This window comes from Canis lupus, chromosome 38 (assembly GCF_048164855.1).
Source record: "Canis lupus baileyi chromosome 38, mCanLup2.hap1, whole genome shotgun sequence".
Taxonomy (NCBI): Eukaryota; Metazoa; Chordata; class Mammalia; order Carnivora; family Canidae; genus Canis; species Canis lupus.
The window spans coordinates 3,899,276-3,915,515 of NC_132875.1; the positions used below are offsets into that span (position 1 = coordinate 3,899,276).

General features: G+C 50.3%; 1 protein-coding gene across 5 annotated transcripts in view; it reads left to right on the top strand.

Moving 5' to 3' along the window:
* The window catches only part of DDR2 (discoidin domain receptor tyrosine kinase 2), a 150,008-nt gene that overhangs the window by 68,329 nt on the left and 65,439 nt on the right, over positions 1-16,240 (top strand). The window contains exon 1 of one of the 5 annotated variants that reach the window (XM_072814725.1): positions 10,612-11,205. The exons of the other annotated variants lie outside the window; for them this stretch is intronic. The gene's annotated coding sequence lies outside the window, so the exon portion shown is untranslated. Of the gene's footprint in view, positions 1-10,611; positions 11,206-16,240 lie in introns of those variants that run through there. 5 annotated transcript variants of the gene reach the window in all.

The following is a 16,240-nucleotide window of genomic DNA, read 5'->3' on the forward strand; positions in this document are numbered from 1 at the left end:
CTTTGAAGCTGTGCTGTGTGATCTGAATACCTCTACTTTGGAAGAGTGTATCATGTATTTCAAGACCATCAACTCCTAGGGGAGCTTGTTTTTTTTGGCCAGGTGAAACATTCTAAGGTCCTTCAATGAATCCTCTTATTTTCTTTGTAGGGAAATAACTTCTTTCCTTTTCCTACTTGAACCTGTGGACTCTGGAGATTCTGCTCCCTTGTCACAGAGTCCAAAACACTTTCCCCAAGGAAAGTCTCATTCTTCTTATGGTGCCAGCCGTACAGTCTGGAGTTCTTTTCTCCACTTTTCTCATTTTCTTCCCAGCATCCTTACCACAGGCATTATTGTGCACAAAGTACTAATCATATTCCTTACTCTTGCTTTTGTGTGAATGCTGTTATTCTTCCTTGCCTTTTGGATGATTTCTTCCATTTTCCTTTGAAAATTTTCAACTTCTCCCATCAGCTGGAAAAAAAGAGTTATACTCTATTAGGAACTTTTCCTTCTCCTCCAGCTATAAAACCAGATTATATTTTCAGCTCATGGAACCAGTGAGTTCAAAAAGACCAAGAATAATATAAAGTCTTATATTCACTCTTGTTTCATGTGGAAGTTGGCTTCCCAACTGGATTCACAAGTGTGACTTTGAGTATAGACCAGTCACTGAGTGTCGCTACTAAAGTCTCTGGGTAGGGAGTTTGTTGATGTGGGCTTAAAAGTAGCTGCTTCTGGCCACAGAATCCTTTTTTCTAGATGTGTCTCCTCAGGCAAAGGAAACAAAAGCAAAAATAAAATTATTGGGACTACACCAAAATAAAGAGCTTTTGGATAGCAAAGGAAACTCTCAGCAAAACAAAAAGGCAGGCCACTGAATGGGAGAAGATATTTGCAGATGATATATCCAATAAGGGGTTAATATCCAAAATATTTAAAGAATTTATACAACTCAACAAAAAAAGCCAAATAATGAGATAAAAAAAAATGGGCAGAGGACCTGAATAGACGTTTTTCCAAGGAATGTATCCAGATGGCCAGCAGATATGAAAAGATCAACATCACTAATCGTCAGGGAAATGCGAATGAAAATCACAATGAGATATCACCTCATACCTTTCAGAATGGCTGGAATCAAAAAGATAAGAAATAACAAATGTTGGTGAGGATGTGGGGAAAAAAGAGGAACCCTTGTGTGCTGTTGGTGAGAATGCAGTTTGGTGCAGTCACTGTGGAAAAGAGTATAGAGATTTCTCAAAAAATTAAAGCAGTAATACCACATAATCCAGTAATTCCACTCCTGGGTATTTACCCAAAGAAAATGCAAATATGAATTCAGAAAGATATATGCACCCCGATGTTTATAGCAGCTTTACTTACAATGGCTAAGATGTGGAAGCAGTCCAGGTGACTATCGATAGATGAATGGATAAAGAAGATGTGATGCGTATATAAAACAGAATATTACTCAGCCATGAAAGAATGAGATCTTGTCATTGGCAACAGCATAGGTGGAGCTAGAGAGTGTAATGCCAAGTGAAATAATTCAGACAAAGACAAATACTATATGATTTCACTTATGTGAAATGTAAGAGACAAAACAAATGAACAGAGAAAGAAAGAGACAAACAAAAAAGCCAGACTCTTAAACACAGAACAAACTGGTGGTTTCTAGAGGGGAAATGGGTGGGGGGGCATGGGTGAAATGGGTAAAGAGGATCAAGCGGTATAGATTTTCAGTTATAAGACAAATAAGCCACAGGGATGAAAAGTGCAGCCTAGGGAATAGAATCAATAATATAATAGTGTCATCTGGTGACAGATGGTGACTCTGCCTATCGTGGTGGCCACTGAGTAATGGATAGAATTGTTGAATCATTACATTATATGATTATATATGAAGTTGATAATTCAATTTTTAAATAGCTGTTTTTAAAAACAGTTTAGATTTTATCTTCTATTTCAATCTCATGACTCTTGTTCTCTCAATAGCTAAAGCTCTTTTATTTCTTAAGGTTTATTTATTTATTTGAGAGAGAGAGAGAGAGAGCACAGAAGCAAGGGGAGGGGCAGAGGGAGAGGGAAGCAGACTTCTTGCTGAGCATGGAGCTCGATCCCAGGACCCTGAGATCATGATCTTGAGCTGAAACCAAGAGCCAGACACTCAATGGACTGAGCCACCCATGTGCCCCAGCTCTAGCTCTTTTATTTTCCACTACAGATTGTCAGCATATGAACTTTGGAGCTGCTCATTGTCCACAAGGGACAGAATATGAGAGAGGGCATGTCCTTGGCATGTCCTTTGTTTTACAGATTAAGAGGAAGAGTCTCAGGATAGAGTACTGAGCTCCTCCAAGTCTACACCGTTAGCGGAGCAGCTAGTCAGGCACCATTTCCGCCAAACCACCCAGCTACCTCACTCTCGGCTTTTGTAGAGAAAGAGACTTACACCATGACTTTTCTGATCTACATTGCATGTGTGTGTGTGCGTGTACGCAGGCCTACCTTGTTTTACTGTGCTTTATCACATTTGCAGATACTTTTTTTTTTTTTTTTTAACAGATTGAAGGTTTGTGGTACTCCTGTGTTGAGCAAGTGTAGTGACACCATTTTTCCAACAGGTTTTGCTCACTTTGTGTCTTTGGGTCACATTTTGGTGATTCTCACAGTATTTCAAACTTTTTTTGTTGTTATTATATTTGTTATGGTGATCTGTGATTGGCAATTATGACTCACTGAGAGCTCAGGTGGTTAACATTTTTTATCAATAAATTGGTGGTTAGCATTTTTTATCAATAAATTATTTTTAATTAAGGTAGGTACTTTTTAAAGTCATGATGCTGTTGCACACTTAATAGACTGCAGTATAGTGTAAGTAGAACTTAAATGCATTGGGAAACCAACAAATTCATTTGACACACTTTGTTGGGATATTAACTTCATTGTGGTGGTGGTCTGGAACCAGACCTACGATATCTCGAAGGTACGCCTGTATACAGCTTTTCCTCTTTCCCACCCAGCACATCGTCTGGTATGTGATAACTCATCAATAAATGCTGGTTAAGGAATGTCTAGAGCCTTTTATCCTTTTAAAAGTTGGGAATACATTTAAGGGAAAAGGAGCAGAGTGAGTAATGAATACAGCATTCCCAGGGAAGTCAGAGCTCGGGAGACAGTCTGTGCAGTTTGTTTGGAAATGTATATCGCAGGGCGCTGGCTGCCATGGCGCCTACAGAGGATCTGTAACTCAATCCCTGACCTCAGTGAATTTATAATGAGATAAGTACAGTAGGCCCTATACACATGGGATAAAAACAGAGACAAGACTGAATCATATGAAAAGAAAATTAACTTCCAGTCCAAGGCAGTAGGTAATCACCATCAGTGAGGAGTTCAGAGAAGGGAAGGAAATGGAGAGCTTGCTGCTGTACGGTTCTCGGTTCTCGGTGGAATGGGGTGAGGGGGAAGGAGGAGGGAGGCCAGATGAGGAATGTGCTCTAGGACAGTCCTGTCCATTTAGAACCAGCCACAAAGTGTCAGAAGAGCCACACACCCACTGTCCACTTAAGTTCCTGAGAGACATGGAGAAGGAAAGGCAACCAACGTTTGCGGACACCTACTAACCAGGAGGTCAACCCCTACGTCCTGATCGCCTGCTCCATGACACTGTGTCAGGTGTGGGGGATTCAGCGGTTGATTCAGACCAACAGAGCAAGGGCTCCCTTCACGGAGCCTATGTTCTAGGGCTGACCAGGCCACGTGGTGGGAACCGGACATTCCAGGTGCTGGTTTTCATGTTCAGTGGATTTCGTAGTAGCTTCCTCCCTCCCAGCCCCCAACCCCCAGCCCCCAACCCCAGCCTTTTCCCAAGACTAACTCCCCTGGCCTAGCTCTGTCCTCTGCGAGCACGTGGGGATCCCCACGATGCGGGTGGTGCACATTCCTGCGGAACTGCCGGGCAGGATCCTGGCAAAAGGAGCTCAGTCCTTCATTTGACTTCAGACCTTCCACTCCCCTTTAAAAATATCTGACTGACACGGTTATGGGGAAACCTTATCCAGGAAGAACCTAAAGCTTAGGGAAGAGTTGCCCACAGGTGGCTTGCCATCAAACACAAATTACTGGCAAATCTCCTCTCAACTTCCTTTTCTGGTGGAGGCACCTCACAAGGGGGGGCGGGGGGGAGTTAGGGTTGGGACTGGCAGGGTGTAGCAAGAGCATCTGCCTCCCCTCACCCCATCTGTCCTGATGTACATGCTGGCTACTTTCCCTAATCATGGTGGGCTGGCGGGGGACACCTTGGAGCGGCAGAGGCGGCCAGCCAGAGGCAGGGAGGGGAGGAGGTGAGGCCGGAGGGAGGACGGTGTGCCTGTGGCTCTGCTCACCGTCCAGCGTGGAGGATGCTCAGGGCCCTTCATCCTGCCTTCAACACCAACTCACCACACGACGAGGCCTCTGAATCCCCCACACCTAACACAGGTGAATCCCCCACACCTAACACAGGTCACCTTACAGAACATGCGTTTGCTCAGGACCCTCTGTGGTGAGCTGACCGGCGTCGTGGTTGCTTCCAGGCCTTGTAGGGCCTCCTGGGTCCCCCTGCAGGTCGGCTCTGCGGCTTTGGGGGAAGTCGAGGGACAAGGCATCCGGCTCCGCGCCTCTCCACATTGCCCACTGGCTCCTTCCCAGCTGATGGATGCTTGTCGTTCTGCTTTGCGGGCGCCTCCCAGGACCCAGGGGGAGGCTCGCCTCATTTCTGTGGAGACCTCTGGCTGGACTCCTCGGCCTCTCCCAGGGGTGAGAGACGGCGGTTCCTGCAGCCTCAGGCCTGGCACCGGCTCGGCCCTGGTGGATCCAGGACCCGGGCCTCCAATCTCTCTCACTCTCTGGGGCCTCTTTGTCCCAGAGTGACCTCGCGGGCTGTCTCCATGACCGGCTCTTCACGGCCCCTGCCATGGGTGATTTTCATTCCAGATGCGAGCCAGTGGATTCCTGAAAGGGACTATGTGGGCTTCGCTCGCCATCTCCGCTCTGGCCTCGGTCTGGCGGCGCTCTCCTCTGTGGTCTGGACGGGGGACGATGATGGACACAGGCTGCCCGTTGTTTTTGTTTTGTGATATTTAAAGCAACCAAAGCTCTCATTACTGTAATACAGTATGTGCCTGGGCTGGAGGGAGGAGCTGAATCCCTCCCGGGCCGGGGGGCAGTTCTGTTAGGTTGCGGTGAGCCTGGGCCCGGGTTCCGCACCACGCGCGATAAAATTCAGTGTGTCAGGGCCGAGCGGGGCCTCATCCCAACCCCACTCCTCCTCATCCCAACCCCTCATCTGTAGCCCGATCAAGGAAGGGGATCGCGAGTAGCGGAGCCAGGACCAGAGCTCAGATCCCGAGGTGCACTCGCTGCCAGGTGCTGTAGCTTCTGTGTCTGCCCTCCTCACTTGTTCGAGATCCTTCTGAGGCCCTGACCCTAATTTGCCATTTGTAATTTTATACCATGTTTCTTAACAAAGTGGGCCTTCCGAAATTGTCCAAGCTTCGAGAGCCATAGAGATAGCTGCCCCCCGACCAGAACTTTCGGCTACCCCGAGCCGACCGTGTGGGTGAGTTCGCGTGAGCCGTCCCGACGCCGCGATGCCAAACCCAGCTCCGAGCTCAGGTACCCGGGAGGCTCCCCTTCGTCCCTCAGTGGGAAACAGTGAGCGGCGCGTGGATCAGGTGGGAATGCCCTCCCCGAGTCGGGTTCACTGGCTGGCGGTAGGGTCGAAATCTTGCAAGCGGAGTAGTTGACCATCGCCTCGTGCCTGATGACGATGTCCTGTAGCCTGGGAGTAGGGGTGCTGGGGAAAGCCCGCCCGGCCCAGCTTCAGAGCCGTGGTAGCCAGCTGTCAGGAACCAGAGATGGAAGGCCATTGCACTTGCCACCCGAGTCATCTCCGGCCGATTTTCTCTTCTCAGTGTTTTCTTCTGTACAACGAGGATGATAATCGTAATAACCTCAGGGAGCTGCTAGGAGGGCCACGTGGGAATATTCAGGTGAGACTTAGCGTGCTGCCTGGCATTGAACACGTGCTCCACAAGTGCCTGCGTATTCTCAGGAGCCCTGCGAGGTGCCAAGGGTCCTCGCCCTCCAGGAGCTCCGAGTCCTGCTGCGGAGACAAGATTTTCGCACCGTCCACAAGCCCGGTGACGGAGCGATAGAAGCCCCCACGCGGCACCTGCTAAGTTACGGGGTCTGGATGCCATGGTGTCGAGTCGGAGGAGGAGACCCCTTTAGGCTTGGGAGGAGGGCCGGGCAGGAGCGGGGCCAAGGGACGAAGCTTGTGTACTCCCCCCTCCCAGCGGTCAGCAGGCCAACCGGCTCCCCTGGACGTTCCTGGGCGCCGCGGACCCCCGGGGTCACCCATGCATCCACCAGCACCTTCCGCGCATATGTCCAGACTCTGCCCTGCCCTGGGGATTTAAAGCCACCTTGATAAGGTCCCTCCCTTGGGGGAGGCGCTCACAGCCCAGCTGGGAAGGGGAGGCCGTGGAGCAAGATCGCAGCCGACAAATGTTATGTCCGTGTCTGTTTCTGTCCCGAAGCCAAGCCTCTGAGCCCCAGGTGGGAGGGCTGATGTGAGAGAAGGCGTGATCTACCTGGTGGAAGGGGCTCCCTCTAGGCCACGTCCAGAGGAGCTGGAGGGGGTGGGCCTTCCGCCGGTGGAGTGGAGACAGTGGCTTGACCTCAGGGTGGGCGCCCCCTGACTGCGTGGAGAAGGCTCCCCGGCCGGGACGGGGCAGGTCCAGGTCCTCGGTTCCACACTTGGCCCTGGTGACGTGGCGTCTTGGCCCCGGGCTGGGAGTCGGGGGGCGCGGGCGGCTCTTCCGAAGGCAGGGGCCAGCGGCCAGCACAGGTGGCTAGGTGGGGAACCTCCCGAAGCAGATGGAGTCTGCAGGTGTCTCCGATCCTTAAATAAACTTCTGTTCTCTGCCCGCTTGCTTCGGGGGCTGCCGTGGAAGGCGGCAGAGGAGGGACGGTCTAGTGGCCACGAAGGCAGCCCGTGGAAAGTGTGAGAAGCGCGGCTCCCCTGGCCAAGCGCCTTCCTACTCGGCCGGGAGTGTAGGCCGCGGGGGCTGTTGGTGGGGGCGTGGGGACCCCGACGGGACCAGGCTGTGCCATTCAAACCCAAGCACCGCCAAGAGGCTTTCGGGCTCCGCGATCTGGGCAGAAAGCCGGGGGCCCCGTGTGTCCAGAGTGGTGGAGCCAGCACCCTGGGGGTCTGTGCGTCCCTGGGCCCCGGCTCCGTAACACCCTGGGTTCCACTGTGCCCTGCGAGCCCTGGAGCCAGGGCCGGGTGCCAGCCTGCTCACCCGCTGTCTGGCTGGTTTTCCTGCATGTTTGTCTGTGTATCTGCGGCCCGGAGCTGGCATTGATGACTTTTTTTTCCCAAAGATCTTATTTATTTATTCATGAGAGACACAGAGAGAGAAAGAGAGAGAGAGAGAGAGAGAGGCAGAGACCAGGCAGAGGGAGAAGCAAGCTCCATGCAGGGAGCCCAATGTGGGACTCGATCCTGGGACCCCGGGGTCACGCCCTGAGCTGAAGGCAGGTGCTCAACTGTGGAGCCACCCGGGTGGCCCTGATGCTTTTTGTTGTGTTATGTTCAGGTGACCAGGCCTGGGCTGGGCCCACCCCAGACGCCCTTGTCACCGTGGCTGCTGGCCTGGTTTCCTTCTCCGCCGCCATCCTATGCATGATTCCGCTACTAAATAACAACTAAATATGAAAAAAAAAAAAAAAAAGAAAAAAAAAATAACAACTAAATATGAACAAGCACCTGCCATCTCCCGGGCACCGGGCACTGCGCTGCGAGCCCTTTATGTGCATCATCCCGTCTAATTGTGACAGCGACATCGTTTTCAAATTGTGTCCGTATCTCATACTGTCCTGGTCCCTAGATAAGTGCCTTTTAACCACGGCATTAATTGGTATCTGGTTGTTTAAAGGGCCTGACGTGGGGCAGCTGGCTGGCTCAGCTGGGAGAGCGCATGGCTCTTGATGTTGGGGTCGTGGGTTCAAGCCCCGGGTTGGGTGTGGAGCCTACTTTAAAATAATAAACAAATAAATGAAGGGTCTGACCTATATTATGGTTGAAGGTTTCACCACACACCCTGGTTGCCAGGGTCTCAGAGGTGAAGTCCTCCTGCTGAGGGTGGCAGAGGAGGAGAGGGATGTCCGAGCTCTTTGTGGCAAAAGCCCCGTGGTTAGCGCACGTATTCAGGAGGCCCCGAGTATGTAAAGGGGAGACACTTGGGTTGCTTTGCTGCAAGGGAGGTCCCAGCTGGTGTCTGGGAAAGAGGATCTGAGAGCCTGTCGTGGAGAAACTCTGGCGGAACGGAAAGCAGGGCTCGCTGGCAGCGCGCTGCCATCCTCTGGGGTTCGGGAGAGCTTCCTGCCACCCGATGCGAAGGGATCCACTCGCGTCCCGGAGAGTCTGCAGGTGTGATCGGGCTCCTGCAGGAAGCCAGCCCCCCGATGGGGCCCCGGGCTGTTAAGGCACCAGCACGACCATGGCCCCGAGAGAGGGCAGCCCGGGGGGTGGGGGGGGGCGAGGGTGCAGGGAGCCCGAGGCCTGCAGGTGGTGCAGCCGGGTGTGCCGTCACACCCAGGGACCCGCAGCGTGATCACGTCACTGTCCCCACACGTGTGGCCACCGCCCGGCTCTCCTGGGCCCCAGGCCGCCTCCTGCTGTGCTGCATCACAGTTCAGGACCTTTTATGGCTGTCAGGCGACCGCAGGTAAAGGACCCAGTCGGTTTGTCCAGAGGAAGCGTCACTCACGGCGACCTTTAGCACGCGGGTCCCAGGCCAGGGGTTGGTGTTGTTGGCCTTGCCTGCTTTATGAGCAAGGAGGGGACCCGTCGGCCAGGCTTCGTGTCCTCTGAGCACCCGCTGGATAGCTGCTAGCTGGTGCAAAAACTAAAGGCACAGGTAAGAAGCACGCTTTTGGCCTCTGATTCGGCAGATTCATGGAGGGGTCCACGCGTGGGGGCAGCGAGAGTCAGATGGAAATGCAGACATGCAGGTGCACCCTGACTGGGCCATGTTCCTTTTTTTTTTTTTTTTTTTTTAAAGATTTTATTTATTTATTCATGAGAGACACAGAGAGAGAGGCAGAGACACAGGCAGAGGGAGAAGCAGGCTCCCTGTGGGGAGCCCGACGCGGGATTCGATCTCGGGTCTCCAGGATCACGCCCTGGGCCACCCAGGTGCCCCAGTAATTAAAAAATCTTAGAAAAAAAAGAAATGAGTTATCTGAGAGAGACAGGGCCTAAGGAAGGTGTGTGCACTCAGAGGTTTAGGAAGGACGAAGAGGAGGTCGGCCAAGGGCAGGCCGTGAGGCAGGAGGGCAGAGCTGGTTTGGGGGACCAGAGGCTGGGCCCGGACCCTGCCCCGCAGTTGCCTGTGTCGAGGCCTCTCCGCTTTCCAGGCTGCCCCACTTTCCTCACCTTTAACCAGAGGGGATGGAGATGGGTGAGCTCTCAGGTCCCCTAAGCTCCCACTGCTGTGGGTCCATATATTTGAAGACTAGAGTCTTTATTCCGTAACCCCCAAGCCCCTCAGAGCCTAGTACCTTGTGCCAAGACCTTCCAGCGCCTGGAAATGCACGCAGGTGCACGCAGTCCGCCCTCTGCTCCCCTGTGTGGGGTGGGGGCTGGGGGGAGGGGGGGTAGGGCCTGGGGCAGAGCGTGGGACGAGGGAGGGCATGGGAGGCTGGTGGGAAAGCTGCTCAGGTGCCGGCCCACGGGGGGTTAGGTGCCAAGGAGGGATGCACATGAAGACGCAGGGGCTGTTGGAGCTCAGCGGGGCTCGGTGAGCACCCCCGGGACCCCGCAGGCCCTAGGGTGCTGGGCCACAGCTCTTTCTGTGTTTGCAAACTGCCCTGCCCTCGCTGTCCTTACCCTCCTTCTGCCTCCTGCTCATCCGGCGAAGGCGTCAGATGTGACGCCGATGATGCGGAAAGTAACCTCGCACGATGTCACACAGTCAGGGTTCTGGGCTCCATGTGTCCCTGGCCGGGGGCAGAGTCTTCTGGGGCCAGGATGTCACTCAGCATCCTGTCGTCTCCACAGAGGCCGAGGGACAGAAAGCGAGAGCTACCTGGCTTCCCTCCTCTGCCGCGGCAGACCCAGGTTGTGTCCACCTTCCAGCCCGAGGAGCGAGGAGGAGGAGGGAGCAAAGTGCCCTTCCAAGCAAGGCAGCCGCGCGGCTCGCAGACTCCCGGCCTCTGAGCCGGGACGGTGACCTCGGGTGGCCGGGGCATGGCCTGTGTGCAAACACAGATGGGGCGGTGGGGCCCTTGGCCTTAGCTCTGCGGGGCTACACTTTGCGAAGCGCGAGGCTGGGCCTCCCAGAGGAAGGACGGGCTGAGGGAGACTTAGTAAGTCTCTGGGAGCCCATCACCCGAGGCTGGCTGGTGTGTGAGTGTGCCCTTGCACATGCATCCGCGTGCGCGCGCGAGCGTGTGTGTGTATGGGTGTGTGTCTGGGGGCCCGACTCTTGCCAAAACCAAGCTCATTTCTGCATATTTGTTTGCTGAGTATTAAACACTCCAAAGATTGCTCTTTCGAATTGTTGAATCTGAGATGAAAATGAGTCAGCAGAGAGGAAAACAAGCCTGGAGGCCCCGATGGCCCCTGCGTGAAAACATGCGGCCCTAAAGCAAGCATGTGGGGCTTCTCTACCTGCCTCGGCCCCCCGCCCGCGCCCCCGAGCCCGCCCCCCCCCCCCCCAGTACCCCTGGCTTCCCAGTACCGGCGTCTGCTGCAGCCTGACGAGCCTTCCAGAACCCCGCCCTTGCCCGCGGGGAAGGCCTGTCCTTAGGCTGGAGGCTACAGATGACTTTCCGGGAGGGCAGGCACTTCCTCTTCAGACCCCAGGGCAGCCTGAACAGGAAGATCTCTGCTGGGAATCCGGGAAGGCGCCGCCGTCCCCTGGAACCTCCTCTCGGGCCTTGGGACCTGGGAAGCCCGCTGGCGAGGGAGGATGACCATCTGCCAAATCAGATGCGCCTCGCTTCGGAGCTGGGCTGTCTTCCTGAAAACTTGACCGTGACAGCACTTAAGCACACCGGGCCATGCTCTGAATGCCCTGGAAGGATTTACCGGTCAAGGGAACCCGGTGCCCGGTGCGCCGAGCGAACGGCTGTTTGTAAGGTGGAGCCGCACTCGTGATTCAGGAGGTCAGTAAGTAGATGGGGCGGTTCTGGGTGCTGCGCGTCGGTGCCCTCGTACCCCGTGGAAAGCTCTTATTCAGGGGTACCTGGCGCTTCAGGGCTGTGCAGAGAGTTCTTGTGAAATGTGGATAAACGCTGCGTGATTTGTGAGTTTGGCAAGTTCAGACGCTTCTCCGAGTGGGGCGTGTACCCCCGGTTCTGCTGCAGGGAAGAAGGCGTGGGTGCTGCTATTCGCACTTGGGGGGAGGAGAAAGCTCCACTATGTGTGAGTTAGGGTCACTCCAAAGGTGCTTGGGAGGAACAGAGATGCCCGCGGTTCCCATCCAGTGAGGGTGAGAGGTCCCCAGGGGTCCCTGCCCAGCCTACCTGCCGTGTCAGAGTGGAAATGATGGTGCGTTGTTCCCCCCAAATAAATGCAGTTACCTGTGATGGCTACATTTCTCAAGATGTTTCTCTTTATATCTACCTATGTGTCATCGAAATCTCCGTCATCTATCATCTATCTATCTATCATCTATCTATCTATCATCTATCTATCTATCTATCTATCTATCTATCTATCTATCTATCTATCATCTATCATGTATATTCAGTTCTCTAGCAAAGGAAGAGACATGGCGTGGGGCTCCGGTTTGGGAGCCCTGAAAGGCTGTTCCTTGAACCAGGATGGAGCGAGACACCTGACCTTGCCCCGCACCCTGCCTCACTCAGCATCCCAAAGGCATTCAGACCCCTCTCCTAAGTTCCCGTGCCTCGTCCTCAGCTGCCATCCTATTTGGGCGCCAGAGCAGAGCCTGTTACTAGGGCAACAGTCTGACTTTTCAAGGCGGTTGGAGAAGAGGAGTGTGTGTCTCCAGGCGCGTGTGACCTGGAGCTGTAGGCGACACAGGACAGACCAGGAGCGAGCCCTTCCCGTGTGAACTCTCCGTAGGATGGGATGGTGTCGGGCACAAGGTGCTGATGACTCGCTGCATGTGCTCCTGACTGTGTTTCAGGAAGAAGCTTTTAGAAATTCACTCAGTTACTGCGGTAACTTGTCACAAGTTTGACCTTCTAGATTCTTGTTTTTTTGACTTTGTTTTTTTTCATCCTTGCCGATTTCTTGTTGTGGCCATCACACTCCCACCTGCCTCCCATTTACTTCCTGGTTTTCCTGATGGCTTTGACCCACAGCCTGTCCAGATTCTGGTGTGGGCAGACCTGAGATGGAGTGCCAACCGTTCCCATCAGGTCTGGGGGTTCCTGAGCCATGGCTCCCTTTGGGGTCAGTTTGGAGTGTTCATCCAGCTTGGCCAGGGGAGGGGATTTTTGACTGTGAAGAGGGAAGTGAGTTCTTTATTACAAGGGACACATTCTCAGGGCACCTGGGTGGTCAGCAGTTGAGCATCTGTCTTTGGCTCAAGTCATGATCCTGGGGTCCTGGGATCGAGTCCCACATGGGGCTCCTTGCAGAGAGCCTGCTTCTCCCTCTGCCTCTCTCTCTGTGTGTCTCTCATGAATAAATAAATAAAATCTTAAAAAAAAAAGGAGACACCTTCTCTCTGAGCTACATACCTAATGATATTCTTTTTTTTAAATTTTTATTTGTTTATGATAGTCACACACAGAGAGAGAGAGAGAGAGAGAGAGGCAGAGACATAGGCAGAGGGAGAAGCAGGCTCCATGCACCGGGAGCCCGACGTGGGATTCGATCCCAGCTCTCCAGGATCGCGCCCTGGGCCAAAGGGAGGTGCTAAACTGCTGCGCCACCCAGGGATCCCCCCTAATGATATTCTTTGGAAAATATTGGGCTGTGAGTGGGTGAAGGGACCTACGTCCTTACTTTCCTAGTCTGTAAAGGGAGGTGGTACTCTTTCTCCTCAGGAATGTTGTGAGGCTCAATAATAATGTGTTTAGGGGCACCTACTGAAGTGCAAGTGTTCTAGAAAAAAAAAAAGCTCAACAAAGTAAGATATAAGCAGCAATTCTCAACTGTTTTTTCTTTTTTTGCTTCTACTTTATTCATGTACGAGGTGTCCCAATCAATAAGACTGCTCAGTCCCACAAGTGCTTCTTCAGATACAAGAGAAGTTCCCCACATACCTCTAACCTCTGGGACATGCATGGTTGTAAGCACTCCCCCCCCCCATTCTGATAGATTGCCCCCAGAAAATTGTTTTTTGTCACAAAAAGCAATGTAGAAGACATTAACAAGGAACACATTTTCCTTGTTAAGAATCCAAACACGACAAGTAAGGCTAGAGTTTCCTTTTGCTCGCCATTCCCAATCTCCTCTGCCAAGCACTCCTGTCTCTGAGGGACCTACTGTTATCAGCACTGTCTCCGAAGAGTCCTTGCTCTGCCTCTGTTTACCCTCTTATTTGAACACTGCGGGGAGCACTAGAGTGAAGCTTGTTTTTAGGGCAGTGTTTACCCTTCTAGAGCTTTTGTGTAGGTATAAAAGTATGTGAGTGTGTGGGTGTGTGTGCACTCACCCATAAAGATTTACATAGACCTTGTAACATGTTTGTTCATTCAAAAATACAACATAGACACCTAACTATGTCACTCTCCAGCTCATCCTTTTAAAGTCTTGCATAGTATTTCACAGTAGGAATATACCGTAGTTTCTGGCATTCTCATATTTGTAGTAATTTCCCCCAAGTTTTTGTTATTTAAAAAAAAATATTGTGCCAACGGTGTCTTCACATCCTTGCCAACACTTCTCTCTCTCTCTCCCTCTCTCTCTTTGATACTGGCCTTTCTGAATAAGTGTGAGGTGATAACTCATTGCAGTTTTGATTTGTATTTGCCTGATGATGAATGATTAAGCATTTTTTTTTCATATGCCTCTTGTCCATTCATGTGTCTTCTTTGGAGAAATGTCTATTCAAGTCCTTAACCCATTTAAAAATTGGGTTATGAGTTTTTGGCTATTGAGTTGTAGTATTTTTTTATATATTCTGAATATTAATCCCTTATCAGATGTATGGTTTACAGATCTTTTCTCCCATGGTATGGGTTGCCTTTCACTCTGTCAATGGTTTCCTTTGCTGTGGAGAAGCTTTATAGTTTGGTGTAATCTTGCTTGTTTATTTTTGTTGTTGTTGCCTATGCTTTTGGTGTCGTATCTATGAAATCATCGCCAAGGCCGATGTCATGATGCTTTTCCCATGTTTTCTCCCAGGAGTTGTAAAGTTTCAGGTCTTACATTCAAGACTTTAATCCATTTTGAGTTGATCCTTGTGTGTGGCATAAGATCAGGGTCCAATTCCATTCTTTTACATGTGGGTATCGGTTTTTTCAATACCATTTTTGGAGAGATTGTTCCTTTCTCCAATTGTGTATTCATGGCACCCTTCTCAAAGATAAGTTGGCCACAGCCACTATGGAAGACAGTATGCAGGTTCATTAAATCCTACTTCTGCGGATTTTTTTCTTTTTTTTTTTTTTTTTGATTTTTTTCAAGAGAATTGGAATCAGGATCTTGAAGAAGTACTAGCACTCCCACATTCATTGCAGTACTATTTGCAAGAGCTAAGATGTGGAGACAATCCAGATATTGATACGTAAATGAATAAAAAAAATGTGGCCTATACACACAATGGAATATTATATTATTCGGCCTTCAAGAAGAAAGACATTCTGTAACATGCAACAACATTGATGAACCTTAAGGACATTATGTTAAGTGAAATAAATCAGTCACAGAAGGACAAATACTGCATAGTTCCAAGATATTATAATTATATTATATATTATATCCTGCCCTCAGCCCAGCATGTGATTCTGGATCTCCCTCTGCCTGTGTCTCTGCCTCTCTTTCTGTCTCTCTCATGAATAAATAAATAAAATCTTTAAAAAAATTATCTAATGGAAGAGTGGAATGGTGGTTGCCAGGGACTGAGGGGGAGGGGAAATGGGGAGCTACTAATTAACAGGCATAAAATTAAGATTGAGCAAGACGAGTGCATTCTAGAAATCTGATGTACCACATTGTACCTACGGTGAACAATAACATACTGAACACTGGAAAATTTATTAAGAGAGGAGATCTTACGTTATGTGTTCTTACCACAATAAAATAAAATTTTAAAAATATTCCAAAGCACTTCTTTGTACACACCCCATCGTGCAGGTTCATAAATATTTCTCTAGAGTAACTAATAATAAGTGGAATAGATGGATGATAGGGTATATGCAGTTTTAAATTTAAATTATTGTCTAATTTACACAGCCAGCGGCAGACTACAAGAGTATTTATTCCCCCACATTGTTGCCACATCCATATTATCACACTTAAAAATTTTGCCAACCTAATGAGTCAAATTGGTACTTAATGACGGTTTTAGTGTTTGTCTTTCTGATTCTTAATGAGGTTCAGTACTTTCAGATGTTTACTGGCATTATATTGTTTCTTCTGTTAAATGCTTTTAATTTTCTTGGCTGATTTTAATAGTGGCTTTCAAAAAATGATCCATGCATCCATATTTACGTGGGAAATTACTTTGTTATAAAATTTCAAAGATCTATCTTAGCCTGTTGCTTCTCTGTTATGTTTATGATGCCTTTGGTCTCAAAGGCATTTAACATTTTGATGGAAGATTTTATCACTTTTTTCATTTTTGGATTTGTTTCCTTTGTCTCATTTGTGTAGGCCTTCCTTACGGTTAGCTTCTAGCAGATGCTATGCTTTCTTGAAATATTTTTAGAGTTCTACTTCTACATTTTGGGCTTTCTGTTTTGTGTGTGAGTTATGGGTATACCTTTATTTGTTTCCGAATACAAATGAACTGTTTCACTGATTTTGAATACCCCTTTTAGAATTTAGTAAGTTCCCACTTATATATGAGTCTTTTCTGGGTTGCCTGTTCTCTTCATTGTTCTCTTTATATATTTCTGTGCCAATCCCACACTCGGACAGGGCTTTCCTGACCTCCGTACCTGAAGTAGCCCTCGTTTACTGTCTACTGCATCGCCCCATTGCGTTTTCTTCATGGCACACACATCTCTTTAGAGTTCTTGTTTATTTATTTGTTCACTTGTGGATTGCAAGCTTCAT